The sequence below is a fragment of the Littorina saxatilis genome, linkage group LG5 (assembly GCF_037325665.1).
Source record: "Littorina saxatilis isolate snail1 linkage group LG5, US_GU_Lsax_2.0, whole genome shotgun sequence".
Lineage (NCBI taxonomy): Eukaryota > Metazoa > Mollusca > Gastropoda > Littorinimorpha > Littorinidae > Littorina > Littorina saxatilis.
Genome location: NC_090249.1, coordinates 55,426,061 through 55,436,942, shown reverse-complemented (window position 1 = coordinate 55,436,942; position 10,882 = coordinate 55,426,061).

Below are 10,882 nucleotides of genomic sequence, written 5' to 3'. Positions count from 1 at the left end.
TATAGATATGATATGTTTGGATTGAAAACACGCTCAGAAAGTTAAAACGAAGAGAGGTAAAGAAAAGCGTGCTATCCTTCTCAGCGCAACTACTACCCCGCTCTTCTTGTCAATTTCACTGCCTTTGCCATGAGCGGTGGACTGACGATGCTACGAGTATACGGTCTTGCTGCGTTGCATTGCGTTCAGTTTCATTCTGTGAGTTCGACAGCTACTTGACTAAATGTTGTATTTTCGCCTTACGCGACTTGTTTTTATATTTAGTCAAGTTTTGACTAAATATTTTAACATCGAGGGGGAATCGAAACGAGGGTCGTGGTGTATGTGCGTGCGTGTGTGTGTGTGTGCGTGTGTGTAGAGCGATTCAGACTAAACTACTAGACCGATCTTTATGAAATTTGACATGAGAGTTCCTGGGTATGAAATCCCCGAACGTTCTTTTCATTTTTTTGATAAATGTCTTTGATGACGTCATATCCGGCTTTTCGTGAAAGTTGAGGCGGCACTGTCACGCCCTCATTTTTCAACCAAATTGGTTGAAATTTTGGTCAAGTACTCTTCGACGAAGCCCGGGGTTCGGTATTGCATTTCAGCTTGGTGGCTTAAAAATTAATTAATGACTTTGGTCATTAAAAATCTGAAAATTGTAAAAAAAATTAAAAATTTATAAAACGATCCAAATTTACGTTTATCTTATTTTCCATCATTTGCTGATTCCAAAAACATATAAATATGTTATATTCGGATTAAAAACAAGCTCTGAAAATTAAATATATAAAAATTATTATCAAATTTTTTTTTCCAAATCAATTTAAAAACACTTTCATCTTATTCCTTGTCGGTTCCTGATTCCAAAAATATATAGATATGATATGTTTGGATTAAAAACACGCTCAGAAAGTTAAAACGAAGAGAGGTACAGAAAAGCGTGCTATCCTTCTCAGCGCAACTACTACCCCGCTCTTCTTGTCAATTCCACGTGCACTGCCTTTGCCACGGGCGGTGGAGTGACGATGCTACGAGTATACGGTCTTGCTGCGTTGCGTTGCGTTCAGTTTTATTCTGTGAGTTCGACAGCTACTTGACTAAATGTTGTATTTTCGCCTTACGCGACTTGTTGTTTACTGTTGCCAGTTTGCCAGTTCGTTTTTGGAACTTTGCAAAGCAGTGTCGTGTCGTCTGTTTAGGTCTGGGGAAACACCAATGAAAAGAGCCGCAGAATCCCCGAGCGTTTCTTTTGGGTTTGCTTTTGATTATCCATGTATAACCTGCTTCCTGCAACTATCTTTCTTTCTTTATTTGGTGTTTAACGTCGTTTTCAACCACGAAGGTTATATCGCGACGGGGGAAAGGGGGGGAGATGGGATAGGGGAAAGGGGGGAGATGGGATAGAGCCACTTGTTAAGTGTTTCTTGTTCACAAAAGCACTAATAAAAAAATTGCTCCAGGGGCTTGCAACGTAGTACAATATATGACCTCACTGGGAGAATGCAAGTTTCCAGTACAAAGGACTAAACATTTCTTACATACTGCTTGACTAAAATCTTTACAAACATTGACTATATTCTTTACAAGAACCACTTAACAAGGGTAAAAGGAGGAACAGAATCCGTTAGTCGCCTCTTACGACATGCGGGGTGCAGAGAAATAAGGATGTGGAAAAGAAGACTTTTGGTAAGTGAAATAAAGGTGATGGATCCAGTCAGGTAGAAATAAGACAACAAGAAAAGAATTGGAAAACTGCAGGGAATAGTAGGGAGAGTTTTCTTGGAAGGAAATATAGGTGAAAGGACTGGTAAGGCAGAAATAAGACAAAAGAAGAGAAGTAAAGAGGTGGGGTAGCTTGGTAAAAACACTCCCGCCACGTGAAGGCGACCCCATGGGAGCCATGCAACTATGGGAACCGGGGATTTATTGCATGGGGAACAAGAGATTTATTTCCCAGCTGCTTGTGAATGAAAACTTGTGAACATGATGACAATGCACAATATTTACCCTATAAATATTTTATTGTATAAAGTAGATGTTTCCTCGAGTAAATGTTGTACTTAGAGATTATTGATTATATTGAACATTTATGTTTGACATGAAATTGTGTCCATTTGGAAAATAATGCGTTGAAGATAAAGTGAATTGTAAATATAATGTGAGTATCAAAATAACTGTTAAGGAATTTGTTTTGGTGAGTATGAAAATTAAGAAAGTTCCAAGGTAATAGTAAGTAATGTAAATTATTTGATTATGATAGCAAATATGTGTGTTGGTATTTATTGGTATGGTTCCCCTCTGGATGTTTCATGCACAGGTATATTTAAAGAAGAAACAATAATATAACATTAAAACAAGTCGCGTAAGGCGAAAATACAATATTTAGTCAAGTAGCTGCCATTTTTCAGCAAGACCGTATACTCGTAGCATCGTCAGTCCACCGCTCATGGCAAAGGCAGTGAAATTGACAAGAAGAGCGGGGTAGTAGTTGCGCTAAGAAGGATAGCACGCTTTTCTGTACCTCTCTTTGTTTTAACTTTCTGAGCGTGTTTTTAATCCAAACATATCATATCTATATGTTTTTGGAATCAGGAACCGACAAGGAATAAGATGAAAGTGTTTTTAAATTGATTTGGACAATTTAATTTTGATAATAATTTTTATATATTTAATTTTCAGAGCTTGTTTTTAATCCGAATATAACATATTTATATGTTTTTGGAATCAGCAAATGATGGAGAATAAGATAAACGTAAATTTGGATCGTTTTATAAATTTTTATTTTTTTTTACAATTTTCAGATTTTTAATGACCAAAGTCATTAATTAATTTTTAAGCCACCAAGCTGAAATGCAATACCGAACCCCGGGCTTCGTCGAAGATTACTTGACCAAAATTTCAACCAATTTGGTTGAAAAATGAGGGCGTGACAGTGCCGCCTCAACTTTCACGAAAAGCCGAATATGACGTCATCAAAGACATTTATCAAAAAAATGAAAACAACGTATGGGGATATCAATCCCAGGAACTCTCATGTCAAATTTCATAAAGATCGGTCCAGTAGTTTGGTCTGAATTGCTCTACACGCACACACACACACACACACACACACACACACATACACACACACATACACACACACATACACCACGACCCTCGTTTCGATTCCCCCTCGATGTTAAAATATTTAGTCAAAACTTGACTAAATATAAAAAAGACCAATGAGGACCGATGTTCCGCGCCATAACAATAAATAAAAAAATAAAAATTTAAGAGGCAAAAAATTAGTAAGGGTTGAAGCAGCCTGCATGCAATTGAGGTCAAAAATAATAATAAGCATTCAGAAAACCAAACAAATAAAACTAAAACCCGGAACCAGTATATTTTGTAACTGATGTCATCTAAACTGAGCAAATAAATTATTGCACCCATTTTCGTACCCCAACTAAAACATTCATTCTCGTGTCATTTCATTCAAACTTTATATGCCATTAAAGGCCTTTTACTTGACAATCAGGCACATTTTTCGGATCAAAGATTTCTGTTATAGGTATTACGTGACCGCCGCCGAAGTAAGGGTACCCCCCAAAATGTCAGGTACTAATTAAAAAATCGACACAAACTCAGAATAGGCTTAAACTTGGCAACTGTTACATACGATGAAAAAGACAAATTAATTATCTATTCAGAACAGGTTGTTTTGTTTTGCTATATTGTGTATCTCTTTTGTAATGTCATTTCTACTGGTGCAGGTTTGGAGCGCATGAGCAGTAGAAAACATGAGGTTTTTGCGTCCATTTCGAGGGGTACCATGACAAAAAGCGCTGTATTTCAGTAATGTCTAAATGGATTGCTTCAAAACTTTCAGGATATCAAGTCGATTGTGGGGGTACCCCTACTTCGGCGGCGGTCACGTAATACCTATAATAGAAATCTTTGATCCGAAAAGTGTGCCAGGTAGCCAAGTGAAAGGCCTTTAATGGCGAAAATGGGTGCAAGACAAAACTGACAACGCTTGGCGGCATCCGATTCAGCTGTCGATGTCACAGTTAAAAGAAAATATAAAAATACTTAGTCTATAAAAGTATACAGCGAACCAGTTTTCACTGAGAGTTGGCAAAAATGCACATAGGTATGATGATCCATTCCATACCAATGCTCCTCTCTAGAGTTTAGTTGCTACCCATGTCGCAGTGAAGGAGAGGTGATGCTATTGTATGCCATTCTTGTCTCAACCCCACAGATCAATTGAACTTGATGGTGCCACGGGAGCATTTTTGAAGGAATGGTCCGTATAGTGTCACCTTTCATTCACTAGTTTTTTTTAACCCCCTTTTAATTTGTGTTGGAATGTAAGATATCAACTATTGTGTCAGAGACACCTGCCTTTAAGGTGTCTGCCTACTTATGGTCTCAGTATTTCACCACAAGCATATAAAGAGACAACCAAAGAAGTCCCTTTATTCTTCCTGTCGACCCGTGATGTCCATAAGTTGCCCTCCTTTGATTGTTAAAAAAAGGATTATTCTTTGGTCTGTAGTCCAATCGAAAAATGTTTTCAAACGAGCTGTTGTGATAGGGCTCGAGATTTTTGTTTGTTTGTTTGATTAACGCCCAGCCGACCACGAAGGGCCATATCAGGGCGGTGCTGCTATAACGTGCGCCACACACAAGACAGAAGTCGCAGCACAGGCTTCATGTCTCACCCAGTCACATTATTCTGACACCGGAACAACCAGTCCTTGCACTAACCCCCTGATCCCAGACGCCAGGCGGAGCAGCCACTAGATCACGGGGGATAACCGGCTATACAGTGGTAAGCTGGTGAACAGTGGTAAACACTCGATTCGGCCTGCATTTTCCCGTTTTACCACAAAGTTGTTGATTTTTGTCTGGATTAAAGGTGAGCTACTGCATCTGCGATGACTAACTTTGTTTCGAAATGCATAATATGTTGAAGAAGGATTTGCGTTTTCCCGTATTTGAATGTTAAAACCAGAAATCGTGGTGACGAAGCACCGGAAATGGCTGCTCGGTGGGTTTCAAATGTAGAAATGCGCTTGTTTTTACAAAAACTGCTCGTATTCAGCTTTGGTACGGGAGTCTTAGTGACAAAGGAGTCATACTTGATGCAAAGGAGTGCTAATGTCGGGTTGGAATCATTCGTTAGAGCGTGCATGCGAGAGGCGGTCAAATATGCGAAATGATCGTACACCGGGTTGAAGACTGTCGCGAATGGGGCAGCAGACGCATAATCCGGTTTGATGCAAAATGTATGTAAACTAGACATTCGAACACTCTCTCTCTCACTTCGTCTTTCTCTCTTCCTCTCTCTCTCTCTCTCTCTCTCTCTCTCTCTCCCTCCTTCTCTCTCTCTGTCTCTCTCTCTCTCTCTTTCTCCCTCTCTCTCTCTCTCTCTCTCTCTCTCTCTCTCTCTCTCTCTCTCCCCCCCTTGTACAAACACAACAGTGTGGTTTACAATAAAAATTCTGAGTTCTGAGAGTTCTCTCTCTCTCTCTCTCTCTCTCTCTCTCTCTCTCTCTCTCTCTCTCTCTCTCTCTCTCAGCAGTCTCGCTCTGTTCTGTCACTGAATAGTCGTCGGTTGCTAACCCCACCCCCACCCCCCACCCCAGACTAACCTTCAATACAATGTTGAATAGGAGTGGCTGTCATCTGTTAGCCAGTCAGCAACTTGAATACTTTGAGGGGGAAAGGAGACACACGGTTAGGAGGTAGTCGTCCTTAGCGGATTATGACTTTATTCAGGCAACGAAGTCATTCGGCGCTCAGTGTTTTCTGGGTACAAAAAACTGTCACAAGTGTGTCTCCTTAGGACTGGGTGGCCGAGTGGTAACGCACTTGCGCTCGGAAGCGAGAGGTTGCGAGTTCGACCCTGGGTCAGGGCGTTAGCAATTTTCTCCCCCCTTTCCTAACCTAGGTGGTGGGTTCAAGTGCTAGTCTTTCGGATGAGACGAAAAACCAAGGTCCCTTCGTCTACACTACATTGGGGTGTGCACGTTAAAGATCCCACGATTGACAAAAGGATCTTTCCTGGCAAAATTGTATTGGCATAGATAAAAATTTCCACCAAAATACCCGTGTGACTTGGAATAATAGGCCGTGAAAAGTAGGATATGCGCCGAAATAGCTGCGATCTGCTGGCCGATGTGAATGCGTGATGTATTGTGTAAAAAGAATTCCATCTCACACGGCATAAATAGATCCCTGCGCCTTGAATATGTGCGCGATATAAATTGCATAAAAAAAATTATAAAAAAAAATCCCTGCGCTTAGAACTGTACCCACGGAATACGCGCGATAAAAGCCTCATACTGATTGATTGATTGACAAGTTATTCCTGAGAAAAAGTTATTCCCAATAATTCCGCAGAAAAATATGTAAGCATTATTTGTTGGAAAAACTGTTTTGCTGCGGAAAAAACGATGCTTCTGCGGATGATGACATTATTCAAAAATGCTGCAGGTAAACCGGTTTTTTCTACATCATTACTGTTTTTCCGCAGAAAAGCTGAAAAACGGATAATACGCTAAGGACAATGACATCCTCACGGTGTGCCTCCTTTCCCTCTCAAAGTAGTTTTTCCGCAACATAATGTTTACATGTTTTTATGCAGCATTATTGGGAATACCTTTTTCTTACAAATAACCTGTAATAGTTTTTTTACCCAGAAAAACTAACGATCTTGTAAAGTAGCGTTTGTATCCGCCCCCCCCCTCCCCCCTCGGGGATATAATAGCTTGCTCAACAGTGGCCCAATCAGAAGCGAGAATAATTTTTTAAGCAAATCGAAAACGAAGTGAACTACTGCGTCCGTCTATGCAAATTTGATAATGCTGCGGACAGGTAAGTGTGTTACCAGCGTAATTTTGCAACTTTGAACTTTCGACAACGAAATCATTCGGCGCTGTTTTCTCGGTAATTTTGGACGAGTCCATCTCTCAACAAATGGAGAACTCATGTCATAATAAGAAGGACAAAACGCCGCGGAAACAGAGACTACCTATCCTTTTCGTATTATGATTTCATTCAGTTATTCTGCGGAAAAACAGAAATGCTGCTGAAAAACGGTTTTTCTGCAGCATTTCTGAATAATGCCATCATCCGCCGAAGCATTTTTTTTTCAAAGCAAAATATTTTACTGCAGTAAAATTGAAATAAAGAATGCTACGGTAAAACGGTGCTGTTGTTTTACTTCAGAAAAGACTTCTAACATTTTTTCCGCAGCATTTTGTATTAGCTCATTATAATATTGGATCACATGAGTTCCCCCTATGTTGAGAGATGGACTCGTCCAAAATTACCCGGAAAACACTGAGCGCCGAATGACTTCGTTGTCTGAATAAAGTCATCCGCTAAGGACCGTGTGTTTCCTTTCCCCCTCAAAGTATTGTTCTATGCTGGCTGGCTAACGGATGACAGCCACTCCAATTCGACATTATATTGAAGGTAAGTCGGGGGAGGGGGGGGATTTTTAGCAACCGACGACTATTCAGTTACGAAACAGAGAGAGACTGCTAAGAGAAAGAGAGAGAGAGAGAGAGAGAGAGAGAGAGTGGAGGGAGGGAGAGAGAGAGACAGAGAGAGAGAGAAAGAGGAAGTGTGAGAGAGAGAGTGTGTTCGAATGTCTAGTTTAACAGAAAATTATGCATCAAACCGGATTATGCGTCTGCTGCCCCATTCCCGACGGTCTTCAACCCGGTGTACGATCATCTCGCATATTTGACCGCCTCTTGCTTGCACGCTCTAACGGATGATTCTAACCCGACAATAGCACTTCTTTGCATCAAGTATGACTCCTTTGTCACTAAGACTCCCGTACCGAAGCTGAATACAAGCTGTATTTGTAAAAACAAGCGCATTTCTACATTTGAAACCCACCGAGCAGCCATTTCCGGTGCTTCGTCACCACGATTTCTGGTTTTAACATTCAAATACGGGAAAACACAAATCTTTCTTCAACATATTATGCATTTCGAAACAAAGTTAGTCATCGCAGATGCAGTAGCTCACCTTTAATCCAGACAAAAATCAACAACTTTGTGGTAAAACGGGAAAATGCAGGCCGAATCGAGTGTTTACCACTGTTCACCAGCTTACCACTGTATAGCCGGTTATCCCCCGTGTAGATTGCCAAATTTAAAGTCTTAGGTATGACCCGGCCGGGGTTCGAACCCACGACCTCCCGATCACGGGGCGGACGCCTTACCACTAGGCCAACCGTGCCGGTAGGGCTCGAGATACAGCAGTTTTGTCGAAGTGCAAACGGAAAAAGAACAGCACCGGAGTGCTATGTAAACTATAAGTTGTTCCTTAAAAGAAGTGAACAAACAGACACATTTTCAGACACCTTTGGTGGGTCCCCCCCCCCCCCCCCCCGAATTATGTTTCGGATATATCAACGTTACAGCATTGGAGCAAACGATTGGAAGTTTTTGTGATTTCTTATTAAAAAAAATCAATAAAATCTACCGCTGCTTGACAAGGCTCGGCTGTGTGTTATATTCATTATGTTCATTGTTTAAATGCTCATGTAATAAGTTGATCTTAGTAGTGTACTTATGTTCGATTATGCTTTATGGTCGTGTGTTTGTGTTATTAGAAATGCGATGTGGTGCCAAAAGAAACATGTCCACGTGTATGTAAAATGAAGATGGACATTAAAGTTGTCTTATCTTATCTTATCTGAAAAAAACGAGTAAGAACAAATCTGTATGAACCCCAAATAATGCAACCCACCGAAAGACCAATAACTTTTACATCTATTGACCGAATTACTTCATACTTGGTGTGCATTAACTTCACCTTATGCACGACTAGTCCACAAAATGGCAAGGTTGTAGATTGAATAGATTTTTGTGCTCTTTCGAAAAAAAAGTTCCGATTTCGAGGATCGCCTGAACAGTACGAGATTTGAAGTTGAGCGGTAACCAATCATCAAGCCCTCCAGATTGTTATTTTGGGGGGTTATTTAGAGGACCTAGTATACCATAACCATCATCAGACAATCAATGACTTTAATACAACAATTTCAGGCAGAATCAAGGATCAATGACATAGATTGCCCTGACCCTCGCTGTAACTGCTGTCTTGAGATCACCGATGATCTGGGGAAGAAGGGGGTGTTTAGTATACTCGGACATTGACATAATCTAGAAGGTGAAAGTCTGGAGGGTTTAAATCAAGTAGATAAAATGGCTATCGCTCAACGTCAACTTCCCAGATAACCTCAACGTCCGTCCGTCCTTGGACACAAAAATCTAACGTTGAAGTTATATCGGAAGTTTTTTTAAGCTAGAGCTTTGAAACTTTGTACACATATGTTCAAACGTCTTTTTTTTCCCCACGCCGCAAAGCGGTTCCGTTGAATGATAGCTTGCATGTAAGCCTAACTGTAACCTTGGATAAATGAGTGTGTGCGTGTGCGTGTGTTAGTGTGTGTGTGTGTGTGCAAAACTGTTTAATGAGGTATTGCTATTTATTTTAATGAACCGGTGTTTCTTGGTTTAGACGTTATGGCTAGACTAGGTAACGCATTTCCATTCAGTAGTTTTTTTCACGAACAATAAAGTAATCTGGCCTTGTTTTGTTTGGTCTAAACTTGGCCAACAAATGATTGCAACAAATTTCAAACCCAAATTAAAGCATTAATCCCCGTGTCATTTTATTAACACTTTATATGCCAGAGAAGGCCGTTCACTTAACCTTCAGGATCATCATTTGGATTAAATATTTCTTTTACAGGGATCACGTGACCGCCGCTCAAGTAAGCGTACCCTCAAAATCGACCAGACAAAAACGGAAGAGCCGAATGAAAAATCGACAAAAAATCACAATAGGCAAAACGTTGCAACTTTTACATACGAGAAGAAAGTCAAACCAATGATCTACCCTGAACAGATTATTTTATTTAGCTACCTTGCGTATTTCGCGTGCTATGATATTCCTACTGATGCAGGTGTCGATCGCAAGAGCAGTCAAAGACTTTTTGCGTCATTTTTTAGGGGTATCACGACAAAAAAGTCTGCACTTTAGCAATGACTTGGTGGATTTCTTTGAAACTTTCAGAATATTTTACCAACATACAGCTATCTTATAAACAATTTGTGGCTTATCCTTGATTTCAAACATGATCAACTGGTGTCAGCAGCCACACATTATTTCTTTTAAAGTTAGTATTAAATAATGGCAATTTATCTTCCATGATATCTGCTCCCGACATCATATCTTTCTTTCTTTCTTTATTTGGTGTTTAACGTCGTTTTCAACCACGAAGGTTATATCGCGACGAGTCCCGACATCATATAGAATGGTTAGAAGGAAGACATGTCGCATAGGAGTGGCAGTTAAAACAGTACACAAATGATACTGATTAAATATTTACAGACAGAAACAACAACACAATTCACAAACAGTTTTGTTGATGTTGTTTTTTTACAGCCGAGGGGGGGGGGGGGGGGGGGTCCGGAACCCCTGTAACCACCTATTGTCCAGTCAGATGGGTTTTGGACCTTGAACAATTTGCTTTAAAGATGGATCTTTTTAATTCTGAACTCTAATGGTATCTATTATGTTTTCCAATATAGTTTACCATTGTAGCTTGGGGCAAATTTTTTTTTTTTTTTTTTTTTTTTTTTTTTTGCCAAGCACATCATTGTGGGGCTTTTATCGAATAACATGCATCCGTCCACTCACAATATATTTTCATTCATCCTTCAACATTTACCACTCAAAAAGTCTATAGTATTAACATTCATAATACAAATGAAAGGCATCTACGGATGTATAGATGCATAATTGACCTCACTCATTTGGAATACATTCTGACAATTCATTATAAAGACATCTTTCTGTACCGATAGAGAGAGAGAGAGAG